Here is a 16,207-nt window from a genome sequence, read left to right as displayed (position 1 = left end):
TCTCTCTTCACATGTTATATCTGCCCCCCCCCCCCCCTTCCACACACCTCCCCCCCACCCCCACCCCCACCCCCCTGCAGTGCACATGGGGAATAATTCCAAGTTGATCGCAGCAGGAATTTTTTTAGCAGTTAGGCGAAACCATGTGCACTGCAGGGGAGGCAGATTTAACATGTGCAGAGAGAGTTAGATTTGGGTGTGGTGTGTTCAATCTGCAATCTAAATTGCAGTGTAAAAATAAAGCAGCCAGTATTTACCCTGCACAGAAACAAAATAACCCACCCAAATCTAACTCTCTCTGCACATGTTATATCTGCCCCACCTGCAGTGCACATAGCAATAGCTCAGGCACTTTTCGTAATTTTACCCCTAAATCTGTGGTAAATCCTGTGTGTGCACTTAACATAGGGGGTAATTCAGAACTGATTGTAGCAGCAAATTTGTTAGCAGTTGGCCAAAACCATGGCCCTCATTCCGAGTTGATCGCACCAAGTAACTTTTTGCTGCTGGTGCGATCAACTAATCTCCGCATATGGGGGAGTGTATTTTAGCATAGCAGGGCTGCGAACGCTTGTGCATCCCTGCTATGCTAAAAAAGTTTCACACAAAATAAGACCAGCCCTGGACATACTTATCATGTGCGACGGGTCCAGCGATGATAGTCACGGCTTTGACGTCAGACATCCGCCCTCCGTTCGCCTGGACACATTTGCGTTTTTCTTACTACTCCCCGAAAGCGGCTTCAAACGGTCAGTTGACGCCCCGGAACGCCTTCCCGCTGTCAATCTTCTTGCGGTTACTGTTGCGACCGTTTTCTTCACTGTCACCTTCGTTGCCCGGAGATGAATGTCGCTGGGCAATGACGCGCGTGCACAGTGCGCGCGCAGCTCATGCGCATTCCAGATTCGATCGCACCGCTGCAAAGAAGGTCAACAGTCATTAGGTCGACCACTATTGGTCGACATGCATTAGGTCGACATGGTCACTAGATCGACGTGGTCATTAGGTCGACATGAACAAGGTCAACATGAGAAAAGGTCGACATGAGGTTTTTTTTTACTTTTTTTGGTGTCGTTTTCTTCGTAAAGTGACGGGAAACCTCAATTAGTGCATCGTGTTCCATCGCATGGCAAGATGCCTCGCTCCGCTACCACTGTGCTCAGCACAGGTTACTATTATCGATCGTAGTCCACGTGGATCGTAAAGTATGAAAAAGTTAAAAAAATTAAAAAATAAATAAAAACCTCATGTCGACGTTTTTCCATGTCGACCTAGTGACCACGTTGACCTAGTGACCATGTCAACCTAATGCATGTCGACCAATAGTGGCCAACCTAATGACTGTCGACCTAAGTGTGGTCGACCTAATGACCGTACCCCCTATGCAGCCAGGTCATCTCTTCCATTGGACTTAATGGGCACACGGAGTTCTCTACTACAGCATCACATGACAGGCCATCCCAGAAGTGTGGCACACAGACCACAGATGCTTGGGATGAACGCTGCAGCTGGTGAAGGAAGCCAGAGCAGACACAGAGCAAGCGGCTGCAGGAGGAACATCAGGTGAATCTCTGTAGTAGAGGGGATGTCCGGTGGCTGGTTGGTTCTCAGGAGCCTAACTTGGCAAAATATCCAGACTGCAGTCAACTCTGGGACACATACTCTGGTAGATTTCTGTTCTTAGACGCATCATTGGTTGTTGGCTCACAAGAGACGATGGTCAGTACAGAGCCCCTGTTAATCACTAAGCAGTCCAGCTCCTGTCACTGGTCCTGCCAGGAAGACCGTGAAGACAGGAACACACAGCTGCAACTCAGTTGCACGTACATTTAGTTTCCCTGTAGACAAGGGGGATGCCACTGTCTACATTTACATAGGCTCAATATTGATACTTTTTAGAGGCATCAATCACTGGTTAATTACAGTAATAGCATATTGCCCATCAACACCCGTTCCACAGTTTGGTTACTATTGCATCTCCAAATTACTGACTACTACATTTGTTTGCACATAGTCATAAAGTATGTTATATAGATATACCTACCTGTATGTCATGCATTTTTGCGATTATATACAGAACCGTATTGCCATATCTGCTATATTACATGCCAAGTTTTTGTTTTGATTTAAACATTGATTAGCTTTTGTCATATTTATCTTTCCACTCACTTTGCTCTGTCATTCGCTCATAGGAGATTATCCATATGTGCATTTATATTTATAACTTTGTATACTGTTCAATTTTTGAGATTGATCTCAGCACCAAATAATATATGACACACCATCACCCAAGAAGCTGAGCGCAACACAATTCCACTTGTTCTCACATAACTCTTTTATTTTTGGATTATCATTGGACATTTCTACCATATACAGCAAGCATATGGAGCTGTAATACAAAGCCGTGTTTGTATACCAGTATTAGGCCAAATAATGAAACACAAGGCCTAAATCAGCCCTGATCGCAGCAGCAAAATTTTTCTTTAATGGGCAAAACCATGTGCAGTGCAGGTAGGGCAGATATAACATGTGCAGAGAGTTAGATTTGGTGGGGTGTTTCCAAACTACTTCTGAGGAAGCGGCTGATGCCAACAGTAGGTGTGGAAACGCGTTAAGAGCGCGATTAGAGCTCAGCACACGTCACCAGCTAAGAAACATCTCTGTTTAAAGGACACAGTGGATGTGGATTGATTCGGAGATGACTGCGTTTTAAAGGGAAGCACCAGCAGTCGGGAGTCATACAAAATTAAAGGAGGATCCAAAGGTGGTTGAAACTAATTGGATATTACAGTATGTCTGGCCAGACGTAAAAATACATTTTTAAAAATGCAATTAGCCAGCTGTATAAGTTGGCAGATCACTCAATTAGCTGACACATTTTATGATGTGGATGGAGTGGCGGCTGCAAGTGCCAAGGAGTTGGGGTGGGCTCCGGCAGTGATGGCTTGCCTTGCCCACCTCTCATCTTTCCCCCCAAAGCAGCTGCCTATCAGATTGACTGGGGGCCAGTGGAAGTGCCTTCACTCATGGACCCACAACTGGCTGCATTCTGAACTATGAGAACCCTGCTCTCTGTTTCCATAGGGAACACAGCTCCTCCTCTGCACATGTTGCACTCACTGCTCTGAGGTCCTTCTCTACAAAGCTGTTCTTCCCCAGCTTCCCATTAGTAATCATCTTACAGCTTTCTCCCTTCCATCTCTCGGGCTAAAGTTTGCATGTCATCATGCTCCTACTAGCTGCTACTGCCAAGGCTGCCATAAGAAATTGTGAGGCCGTGACTGACAAATTATGCAGGCCCCTTCCCACCATCCCCATGGGTGCACAACCTGCACCACTGACCATCTCAGGAAAGCCGCAGCATGCCAGGATCACCAAAGGACACAGTAGCATGTATAAGACCCCTAGAGCTTGTGAAAGGGTTTTCTGCCAATAACAGCTGTTCCCTTAGTGCACAACATTTACACTGGAACTTAGGAGGCTGCTTGTGCTTAAACCTCTAGTAGTAAGGGCTCACTCAATAGCCTCGATGAATAAACTTTGCTAGTGGTAACCATAGACACACAAGCTGGGAGCTTGGACATGGATCAGGACCATACACCTGAATAACTGGAGGGCCACAGCAAGACAAGGACATGAAGCAGGAATGAACACAGGATAGGAGGTACTGGGCAGGATCCAATAGGGCACGGGTTAAGGACTGGCAGGGACAGCACAATGAGGACTTGAGGAAAGGTACAAGGATGCAGGACTCAGACAGAAAGATCAGGGCACAGGAGTAGAGAACTGTGTGACAGGCTTCACTAGGTAACAGGAACTAAGGAATATGACTGGCAATAGGAACTGGCCAGAATCCCTAATTAAAGGGAGAGAGACCAATCACAGGAGTCATCAGACTGAAGTCAGGAAACAAGGCATTCCAAATAGGTGTGCTGCTGTACGTGACAGCCAGCATCCTAGTTGCTAGGAGAAAGCCAGAATACAGACAGAAATGAGCTGCAGCAGTGATTCATAACACAACAGGGGAAGCCGGATCATTAAAAAAAGCATCAGCAAGCTAGACTGTAATAAATTTATAGGGAAAGCCACATTTATTCTAATTCTACATATATATATATATATATATACATATATACACACTGTACTGTATACACACATCGCTTGCTCACATAGCGGAGCCTCGGCGCACACACCGCCTTCACTAACAATGCCTCATAGCAGGGGTATTGATATAAAGGCCCCATAATGTTATATATATATAATAAATTACATTATGGAACTCTGAAGATTCACACATACACTGACCAACAGGCTTCTTCTACTGCAAGTCCACTCATGCTGTGATCTGTCTTCAATAGAAGCACAAAGTCATCCCCCTCACTCAGCCATACAACATTTTCCACTCGGCTCTTCATTCCTTTGTTCCCTTTTCTGTTCTCTACTGTACCTTTTCCAGTTTTATATCTTTTCCACTCTCCTTCTTTTCACATAACTGTTCTTTCATCCACCTTTAGTTGTATCTGATTTCCTCTTTAGTCCCCCTTCTATCAGTCTTCTACTGCCCCAGCTAATTCCCTGCACGTCCTCCACTACTGTCTCTCTTCTCCCCTCAGCTGATTCTGTTTCTCCCACTGCTGGCTTCTAATCTTTTTCAGCCTATTTTGTCAGTCGCAGGCCCCATCATTTCAGATGGCAGCCCTGTGTGTGTCACCATGGCCCCAACCCCCAGGACCCAGTGTGTGAGTCACCATGTTCTCCTCAGGCCTCAGTGTGTGCCACATGCCCCCTCGCCCAAGCCACAGTGTATATGTTTATATATCGTTGCACTTTCTCCTGCCACCTCTTTTCTTCCATTTCAGTCCTCCTTACTACTTACCTTCATTCTCCTCTTCTGATGAAGAAGATGGAGTCCTGCTGGCAGCTGATCAGATGCGACACAGACACACCTGGAGATGGCAGGTTAGTACAATGGGGGTAATTCAGATCTGATCGCTGCTGTGCATTTTCGCACAGCGGGCGATCAGATCCGAACTGCACATGTGTCTGAGCCGCAATGCACACGTGCATCGGCCGTCTACAAAGGGCATCGGCAGTCAGCGACAGGATGGTGCACAGGATCCATTCGCACGGCCTTTCGCAAGGTGATTGACAGGAAGAGGCCATTTGTGGGTGGCAACTGACTGTTTTCAGGGAGTGTCTGAAAAAACGCAGGCGTGCCCAAGCGTTTCAGGGAGGGTGTCTGACGTCAGCTCCAGCCCCGATCAGCAGGATTCAATCGCACTTGAAGAGTAAGTCCTGGGCTGCGCAGAGACTTCACAAACTAATTTTGAGCAGCTCTGCTACACATAGGAACGCATACTTGCACAGCGAAAATACATTCCCCATGTAGGCAGTGACTCTCTGATTGCAGGACAGCAAAAAACGGAGCCCAGCGATCAGATCTGAATTAGGCCCAATGTACTTGTGTTTTAAGTACCATTCCTGAGTGACAGCTATGAGGGTTTTGATTCAGATTTAGGGGCCTATGGGATCTATTCAATTCCTGTCAGATCCTCTCCAACGGAGAGGATCCGACAGTTCAGTATTTAATTTGCGAGCATTTCCGTAGGTTTTGCCCATTTTCAACAATGCTAAACTGGCTTTTTTTGAAGTCGAATCAGCATTGTCGAAAACGGCCCAAAAACTGTCTGAAATGGCCGCAAATTTGACAAAATGCAGGGATCCGCAGCTAATACGCCAATCCACATGTCAGAAAAACAGCAACTGAGTTGAATAGGTCGAACCCTGATTCGACCTAAAAAAGTCGGAAAGTGACGTCTTTCTGACTTGATAGCAATTCCGACTTCAATTGAATAGACCCCTATGTGTTATTCATTTTTTTTCTCAAAAAACAATATAGAAACACCAGTTTCTGCATAATTTTATGAATTGTTGCTATGTTCTAATAGACTAATGCCGAAGATTTCACTTAAATTTAATGCAGAAGACTCATTTGTGCTGTAGATTGCAGTTGCCATTATCACACCTATGTACTAAACTTCAAAAAGCTAAGCATAGCTTTTTGTGATTGACCCTGCTGGTACGTAGAGATCACCATCCCCACCTAAGTCAAGCTGTGAGAGGGATAAGTGCTGCGCTGACATTAGGTAAAGGTAGGGAAAGTGGACATACAGTAACTAGAGATGTGCGCCAGCCTTATTCTTGTCTATTGGTTTTCTATCTGTATCTCCTCCGTGCTTTGGATATTCATTGGTTTTGCCAAAACCATAATTGCGGGGTTTTGTTTTTGTTTTGAATCTGCATTTTATTATTATTATTTTTTTTTTTTAAACAGCTAAAATCACAAAACGTGGGCCTGTTTTTGTTCCCACAGTATTATTAACCTCAATAACATTAATTTACAGTCAGTTTTGACTACATCACTGTATTGTTTTCATCCAGCGTCAGATCTTGCAGGTTTTGGATTCCATATAAGGGAGCCACATCCGGGACTCGGCGCAATTGCGCTCCCTTTCTGCCACGATGTCTGCAATAAAGTGGAAATATGTTGAATTAATACAAAAATTAGTTGTGAATATTGGTCAAAACATTTATTAACATGGGATATATAACTTGCGTAAAGCTTGATGAAGCAGTTACCTTCTCCAGGTCTAACATAACTTTCAGGAACTGATCCTACATTGAGGCTGAAAGTAATCTGTACAGATGATTACAGCATCTAAAAATATATATTGTACAATATATATATATATATATATATATTATTATATGTACTGTGGTCAAAATTGCCTGGAAATGCCTGGAAATTAATGTTATTGGGGTTAATAATACTTTAGGAAACAAAAAAACGGCCAAATCATGTGATTTTAGCTGTTTTTGTAAAATTAAAAAAATGAAACCAAAATCAGCAAAAATGGTGAAGGATTGATTAGCAATTTCATTTCATTTGTTTGATTTAAAAAAAATGTAAATTAATCATTGGGGGCATTCGTGACAGTCTTTATTGCATAGACAGCAATTGTATTGATTATTGCATTAATCTGACTTTAACTAATCTGACTTTTACTTTTTCTTTGATTTTACATGCCCTGATTTAAGCCGTCTATGCCTCTTCTCTCAATTGTTCGCCCTACATATCTATTAAGAAACATGAACCAAGTGGGATTCAGCACACACCACAATTTGTACAAAAATTGCACCACCTACAGTGTCACAATACATGTATGAGTCAGAGATAATAATCTAATGTTAAGGTTTACTTTCACCAATAGTGTCGCACAATACGTGTATGAGATGAGTACGAAAATATATTACTGTGGTACCACCTTCACCCACAGTGTCGCACAATATGTGTATGAGTCAGGAATAGTAATCAAACACTGTGGTTTCATTTCACCAACAGTGTAGCACAATATGTGTATGAGTAGGAAATTAAATGAAAAATATTACCGTGGTACCACCTTCACAGTGTTGCACAATACGTGTATGAAATGAGTACAAAAATATTTTACTGTGTCACCATCTCCCTATCATAAACTGCCTCTCCCACTCATCCACTCCCCCCGTCACCCTCTACCTCTTCCTGTCACCCTCGTCCTGTCACCCACTACCACTCCCCATCACCATCATGTGGATGACATATCCAGTAAGGCCACGTTCCTGTGGTAAGCCGCACCCCTTTCTTGTGATCAAACATCAGTATCACCATTGTTCCCCCATCTCTTTCCTTATTGTGGTGCTGAGCCATAACTAGACATTTTGGTGCCCTGTGCCAGAAAGAGAATTGGTACTCCCAATATTAGAAATAGGGATAGCATGTGCATAATTTACATTACACAGCACAGTAATGTCCGTTATTCACATTACACCACACACTAGTGTCCGTTATTCACATTACACTGCACAATAGTGTCCATTACTCACATTACCCCAAACAGTAGATCCCTTTATACACATTACGCCACACAGTAGTACCAGTGGCGTAACTAGAGATTTTTCTCCCTCAATCCAAAAAATCTCTGCCCCCCCCCCCTTCCCCCCTCATAATTGGCACTATCAAAGTGAAGAATTTGTGCATGCCAAAAAAGGGGTGTGGCTTCATTAAAATGGGTGTGGCTTCTCTGAAAGTGGCATGGCGTTGCAGGAAAAGACTACCTTATACCCCAGTTTTGCAACCTGCACGCCGAGACATTGGCGACCGCAGGAAAAAATTATAATCCTGATTCATGCCCCTTACATTATTTGTCATTATTTCTCCTTATAGTAATGCCCAGTATACATTATGCCACATACTGCAATGGCCCTTAGACATTATGCCACCCACCGTAATGCCTGTGGCACATTATGCCACACCGCAATGCCCGTTATAAATTATGCCACACACTGCAGTGTGTCTGAGACATTATACCACACACCGGCATGCTGTGACACTTTATGCCACACACCGCAATGCCCGTTATACATTATACCACAAACTGCAATGCCCCTAAGACATTATGCCACACACTGTAATGCCTGGGTGGATGTGGCTGGTTCTGCCCACAGGACAAATGCGCTATGTGCCGTGCACCGTTAGTACCACCCTGTTGTAGTGACCCCCTTGTCATTTTCTTCAGGATCTGCTCCTGGGAAATAGGTAGTGAGCATTTAGCGAAACAGGTAGTTGGTTTTTAGGTAGTCATATGCCGGTGTAGACAAAGCAAATAATTGATAAATAAAAATAAACTAATCAAATCAAGTGGTTTCAGTGGTGAACTACTGTGTAAATATAATTACAATGTAAGTCCAACAGTGTTTTGTTACCAGTATCTTCCTCAGTGTATAATTTAAGTAGGAATTGAAAAAGTAGGGTGAATGCCCACTGGCTAACTGTGTTTCATGCATTTTCCTATAAACATAAGTGCACTAGTTGCTATATTACTGTATAAGAGGTAATGGCATAAACAAAGGTCAAAGTGTACATTTAGCACTTTCTTTAATTACCTTTATGCCACACACCACAATGCCCGTTATACATTGTACCACAAACTGCAATGCCCCTAAGACATTATGCCACACACTGCAATGGCCCTTAGACATTATGCCACACACCGTAATGCCTGTGACACATTATGCCACGTCGCAATGCCCATTATAAATTATGCCACACACTGCAGTGTCCCTGAGACAGTATACCACACACCGTCATGCCTGTGAAACATTATGCCACACACCGCAATGCCCGTTATAAATTATACCCCACACTGCAATGCCCTTAAGACATTATGCCACATACAATGCCCGTGATACAATATACCACACACCATCATGCCTGTTACACATTATGACACACACCGCGATGCCCGGTATACATTATACCACATACCACAATGTCCGTGATACATTACGCCACACACCGCTATGCCCATTACACATTAAGCCCTACAGTATGGCTTCTAATTACTTTTAAATTACCAGATCGTTGCCAAGGGTTTCATGATCTTGGTTCCATGCACAATGCCAGGGGTTTTCATACTCAGGGTGTCATGCTCATTGCCAGGGGTTTCATGCGCTGGGTTTTATGCTCGTTGCCAGAGGTTTCATGCGCTGGGTGTCATGGGGAGTAATGCTGCCCAAACCGCTCCCCGCTGTTTAGTATGCCGCAGGCACCACTGCCCGACCCCCCCCATTGCTGCAGCTGCCCCTGCCGCTGCACAGTAGCAGGGTGGCAGGCTGCAGGGTGCCGCCGGAAAGCGCTATGCGCTCCCGCGGGTCTCAGCACCTCTTACCCGCGAGAGGTCAACTATGACTTCTAGCATGTCTCATCAATGGCAGCGGCCATCTTGGAAGGGACATTTTGCAGATTGACGTGCGGACGACTAGTCAGCATGTCAATCTGCTCTGAATTAGTGGCGGCACCCGCGCAGCCCTGCTCTTCCAAGCCTCCGCAGTGGCTGCGGGGGCAGTAGTTATGCCACTAAGTAGTACCCATTTTACACATTACGCCATACAGTAGAGCCCCTTATACACATCCTCATCATCATCATTCCTTATCCACATTCATCATTATCATCATTCCTTCTCATCATCATCATCTCCACATTCCTCATCATTATCATCATTCCTCCTCATCATCGTCGTCATTCCTCCTCCACATTCCTCATCATCATCATTCTTCCATCTCCTCTTTCCCCCTCTCCCCAACCCAACCAGGGTACTGTTATCCTCATTCCTCTTACTCCTCTGTCAACGCCCACCTTGCCGCCTCTTCTCCTGGCTCTTGCTTAGTGTTTTTAGTGCGCTGCCTGCCCCAATGCTGTGACCATCCTTATGGCTCCTCTGCACAGGGCACTGTGGGAATGGCCTGGGAGAGACATCATGATGACTCTACCAGTCCCAAGAAACACTACAGCGAAGACAGGGGAGGAGGCAGACCAAAAGGGGCAGGCAGCTGCAGTGCTGATTGCTGCAATATGTAATGGTAGTGGTGCATCTCGCAAAGAAGGAGCCAGGCACAACGCTACTATTATACATTATAGCAGGCAGTACACAGCAGCTGAAATGAGAAAAAGAAAAGAAAGGTTGCGCTAAAGAACCCTTTTATATTTATCACTGCCAGCGTTTTTTTCTAATAAAAACAAGGTTTATTATTATTATGTTACCTTCATAAAATAGTAATAAAATAATTCATACTAATTAGAATTAGAGATGAGCGGGTTTGGTTTCTCTGAATCCGAACCCGCCAGAACTTCATGTTTTTTTTCACGGGTCCGAGCGACTCGGATCTTCCCGCCTTGCTCGGTTAACCCGAGCGCGCCCGAACGTCATCATGACGCTGTCGGATTCTCGCGAGGCTCGGATTCTATCGCGAGACTCGGATTCTATATAAGGAGCCGCGCGTCGCCGCCATTTTCACACGTGCATTGAGATTGATAGGGAGAGGACGTGGCTGGCGTCCTCTCCGTTTAGAATAGATTAGAGAGACACTTGATTTACTAATTTTGGGGAGCATTAGGAGTACTCAGTACAGTGCAGAGTTTTGCTGATAGTGACCACCAGTTTTATTTATAATCCGTTCTCTGCCTGAAAAAAGCGATACACAGCACACAGTGACTCAGTCACATACCATATCTGTGTGCACTGCTCAGGCTCAGGCCAGTGTGCTGCATCATCTATTATCTATATATAATATTATATATATCTGTCTGACTGCTCAGCTCACACAGCTTATAATTGTGGGGGAGACTGGGGAGCACTACTGCAGTGCCAGTTATAGGTTATAGCAGGAGCCAGGAGTACATAATATATTATATAGTGAGTGACCACCAGACACACAGTGCAGTTTATTTAATATATCCGTTCTCTGCCTGAAAAAAGCGATACACACAGTGACTCAGTCAGTCACATACCATATCTGTGTGCACTGCTCAGGCTCAGGCCAGTGTGCTGCATCATCTATATATATTATATATCTGTCTGACTGCTCAGCTCACACAGCTTATAATTGTGGGGGAGACTGGGGAGCACTACTGCAGTGCCAGTTATAGGTTATAGCAGGAGCCAGGAGTACATAATATTATATTAAAATTAAACAGTGCACACTTTTGCTGCAGGAGTGCCACTGCCAGTGTGACTAGTGACCAGTGACCTGACCACCAGTATATATAATATTAGTAGTATACTATCTCTTTATCAACCAGTCTATATTAGCAGCAGACACAGTACAGTGCGGTAGTTCATGGCTGTGGCTACCTCTGTGTCGGCACTCGGCAGCCCGTCCATAATTGTATATACCACCTAACCGTGGTTTTTTTTTCTTTCTTTATACATACATACTAGTTACGAGTATACTATCTCTTTATCAACCAGTCTATATTAGCAGCAGACACAGTACAGTGCGGTAGTTCACGGCTGTGGCTACCTCTGTGTCGGCACTCGGCAGCCCGTCCATAATTGTATATACCACCTAACCGTGGTTTTTTTTTCTTTCTTTATACATACATACTAGTTACGAGTATACTATCTCTTTATCAACCAGTCTATATATTAGCAGCAGACACAGTACAGTGCGGTAGTTCACGGCTGTGGCTACCTCTGTGTCGGCACTCGGCAGCCCGTCCATAATTGTATATACCACCTAACCGTGGTTTTTTTTTCTTTCTTTATACATACATACTAGTTACGAGTATACTATCTCTTTATCAACCAGTCTATATATTAGCAGCAGACACAGTACAGTGCGGTAGTTCACGGCTGTGGCTACCTCTGTGTCGGCACTCGGCAGCCCGTCCATAATTGTATACTAGTATCCAATCCATCCATCTCCATTGTTTACCTGAGGTGCCTTTTAGTTGTGCCTATTAAAATATGGAGAACAAAAAGTCATGGCCGAGACGATGAAATGTCAGCAACGTCGTCTGCCAAGGCCGATGCCCAATGTCATAGTACAGAGCATGTCAAATCCAAAACACCAAATATCAGAAAAAAAAGGACTCCAAAACCTAAAATAAAATTGTCGGAGGAGAAGCGTAAACTTGCCAATATGCCATTTACCACACGGAGTGGCAAGGAACGGCTGAGGCCCTGGCCTATGTTCATGGCTAGTGGTTCAGCTTCACATGAGGATGGAAGCACTCAGCCTCTCGCTAGAAAAATGAAAAGACTCAAGCTGGCAAAAGCAGCACAGCAAAGAACTGTGCATTCTTCGAAATCCCAAATCCACAAGGAGAGTCCAATTGTGTCGGTTGCGATGCCTGACCTTCCCAACACTGGACGTGAAGAGCATGCGCCTTCCACCATTTGCACGCCCCCTGCAAGTGCTGGAAGGAGCACCCGCAGTCCAGTTCCTGATAGTCAGATTGAAGATGTCAGTGTTGAAGTACACCAGGATGAGGAGGATATGGGTGTTGCTGGCGCTGGGGAGGAAATTGACCAGGAGGATTCTGATGGTGAGGTGGTTTGTTTAAGTCAGGCACCCGGGGAGACACCTGTTGTCCGTGGGAGGAATATGGCCGTTGACATGCCTGGTGAAAATACCAAAAAAATCAGCTCTTCGGTGTGGAGGTATTTCACCAGAAATGCGGACAACAGGTGTCAAGCCGTGTGTTCCCTTTGTCAAGCTGTAATAAGTAGGGGTAAGGACGTTAACCACCTCGGAACATCCTCCCTTATACGTGACAATGCTAAATTCCTTTGTCGTATAACAACCCTTTATGAAGCTAAGAACACTGTACGCTGTTTACTTAAGAAGTACCGTAATGGTACGCTAGTTGCGTAACGATCGCTCAGCCGTAGGCTCAAGCGTCACGTTCGCTCACGGCCCAGCGATCACAGGACACGTTATTGGTTATGTCTAGGGTAATGATTCGCTATGGCGTAGCTTACGCTCGAGACCACGAGGAGGTCACCAGCGATGCAGACGCTCACAACACTATACCTTTATGTTAAAACCTTATACCAATGAAATACAAAGAATACCTTAATGTGAGTACAGGGTGTAAGTGCAACCTTGTGTAACCTGACTAACTACAAAGCTGCTTGAGCGTCACCGACGCTCAAGTGAACACTTAACACTATAGGAAATACACAGATGCTGGTTTAGGTTCCAAAGCCTATTAACTGTATTATCTCTAATATACTTGTAAAAGGGGATAACAGTACAAATGATACACTACAATATAACAGAGACTTCCTAACCACAGAACTAAACAATAAATACAAAAAGACAATACTACACTGACCTAAATGCAATACAATACAATACTATCTACTACAATACAATACTAGCCTAGTCTAGGGGAGATATGAGAGAACAGAACAGAGAGAGAGAGAGAGAGAGAGAGATGAGATGAGAGAAATTGGCTCACAGAAAGACAATGATAACGGAGAGAAACTTACGCACAAAGGGTATGATCGCCTGCGCCTCGATATCCAGCTCCCGGCTATCAGCAGATAACCGTTGATGAGAGAGTGAGAGCTGGATGTGGTCGGCCTGCCTATTTATGCCCCACACACAATGCAATCTCCTGGTCCTACAATCCCATTGTCCATTGGCCGAAGGAATTCGGCCCTGCATCATAACAAAAGGTCATAGGGTGATTCATACAGGTGGGCTGTGACGATTTCCAACAGCTCAGGTGGGTGGGAAACTGGGTTTCCCGCCGCATACCTGAGTATGTGTAATTAATAGAAATGGACATAAACTTCTTATGTCCATAACTATTCGCACGAGCGATTAATACGCTCCAAACCAACACCGGAATATTGCTAATTAAATACTCTTCCGATGGGTACCAAACACTGCTGTATGATTCCTGTTAGACCCTTCGTACGATATAAAGAGGGATTCCTCAGCTCTGGGACATTGTATTTTAACCAAACTTTCAGAATCTATCAAAGGGACCATGATCTATAAACTACATTAATTGTGAACATTTGTAACGAATGAGTCGCACGCTACGACTACATAAACTCTACCGTAAATACGCATACCGCGCCTGCGAGTGCACGTTATTGCGGGTATGCGCATCCACGGGAGAGCGCACGCACGCGCAGCGCGGACCAGTGTGCGGTGCAAATATGGCAACGTGCATTGAGACATTTTTCTGACTTTGACAGTCCACCCTTTGGCAGTCAATAATAACTGCCACAAAACATTTAAGGAGAAAAATGTAAGTCAGGGGTTAATTGATTTCCATGGTTGGGTAGGGGAGGAGAGAGGAGAAGGTGTGAAGAGGGTATGACCTAGTGAGATAGCAGAAGCATGTGTGTATGAATCCATGTTTGGGGGGTCATGTATCATCGTGCCGTACGTGTTGTAAATCAAGCTTCGAGGTATTGCGAAGTATACATTTGAATTCCTTCTTATCCTGTGGTACAGGTCTGTGGATGGGCTGTCAAACTCTACCGAGCTCATTTCGGCTGTGGTTGTAACAAAATGGGGATGCACATTTTAGTTGATGATACATGAATGGGGGAGGTATGTGGTTGCTGATATCTGTGCCTGTATTCCCTATCGTCTATGTGTGTCGTTACCTGAGGGTTGTAGAGATGAAGATAAAGAACACTTACGAAAAATGCAATGATATTCTATGTCAGGGAAATGTACATCTGTTGTTGAAGTTGTGTTCGGTATCTGTTGAGAGTCGTCTTCTTTGCGCTGTTTTGCTCCTTAGGCATGAGCAACAAGCTTTGTCAGTGCCATCAGATTTACAAAAATGTTGGGCTAGCGTGAGTTTAAAAATACTAGGGAAACTGGGGATCCATGGCAAAGTTCATCAAGTGTCCATATTTAAAGTTGTCAAATCTTCTTCTTTGGTGCTTGTCTGTTGTCTGTATACATCTCGTCTCGTCAGCTTCCTCGTCCAAGGGGGTCTTTGTATCTGGGAGAAAAGCAGAAAAACAGGTGAAAGAAACGGACCGTATAATCGCATTTTCATCACATTCTGGTTTCTATCATTGGGTCATAAATCAAATCTAGGTTAATTACGGTTTCCTCACTCCTCAAGCTCATCACTTTTGTACTTTGTTTGCACCTCATTAAAGCCTGCCCGCATCTAAATATCAATCCAATCGATATAACGACACCTAAGATACATAGTAGAAACTTTCCAACATCCATTATGACTCCTTGAGCCCAGTCTCCTAAACCGGAGAACCAATTTCGCGGGTTCAACCATGACACCCAACCAGTCAGCTCATTACCTACAGCAGCAAGGGTGAGATTGTGTTTTCGACGAAATTCCCACTTCAATTGGAGAATATCGTCCATCTTTTGGTCTATGACCTCTACCGGATCCTCGGTGCTATTCGTGATATACGTGCAACACTTTATGCCGTACTGTGTTGCCAATGTAACACAATATCCGCCTGTTACTGCTGTAAGATAATTAAGAACCATCCTATGCTGAACTAGTTCTGTTTTATAAGCTTGAAGTTCTCTTCCAGTGTATCTGAAAGTGTCATCATACATTTCAGTGATATTATCTAACAAATTGGCGAGTGCGGAAATGTATCTATAATTCATCACACCTCGAGCGGTGCGAGTGAAATCTAACGCTACCAGAACCTGAATCCCGGTGGATTCATGGATAAGATCAGAGGCCGGATGCTCTAACCTTTCTGACAGTTGTCTTTTAACTCGGTGCTCGTAATGAGTGTGAGTATAAGGAGCTTGGGCACCACGGTGTATGTCCTTCATTTTGTCATGTGTAACAGTCATCACTTCAGG

General features: G+C 44.4%; 1 long non-coding RNA gene across 2 annotated transcripts in view; it reads right to left on the bottom strand.

Moving 5' to 3' along the window:
• Nucleotides 1-1,382: 1,382 nt before the first annotated feature.
• LOC134909617 (uncharacterized) overlaps nucleotides 1,383-16,207 on the bottom strand; it is a 184,759-nt gene continuing 169,934 nt past the window's right edge. For both annotated transcript variants that reach the window (XR_010175985.1, XR_010175984.1), the window contains exon 3: nucleotides 1,383-6,526. This is a non-coding gene — a long non-coding RNA (uncharacterized LOC134909617). The remainder of the gene's footprint in view (nucleotides 6,527-16,207) is intronic.

The sequence above is a fragment of the Pseudophryne corroboree genome, chromosome 4 (genome assembly GCF_028390025.1).
Source record: "Pseudophryne corroboree isolate aPseCor3 chromosome 4, aPseCor3.hap2, whole genome shotgun sequence".
NCBI classification, from domain to species: domain Eukaryota; kingdom Metazoa; phylum Chordata; class Amphibia; order Anura; family Myobatrachidae; genus Pseudophryne; species Pseudophryne corroboree.
This window is presented reverse-complemented; position numbering and strand designations above follow the sequence as displayed.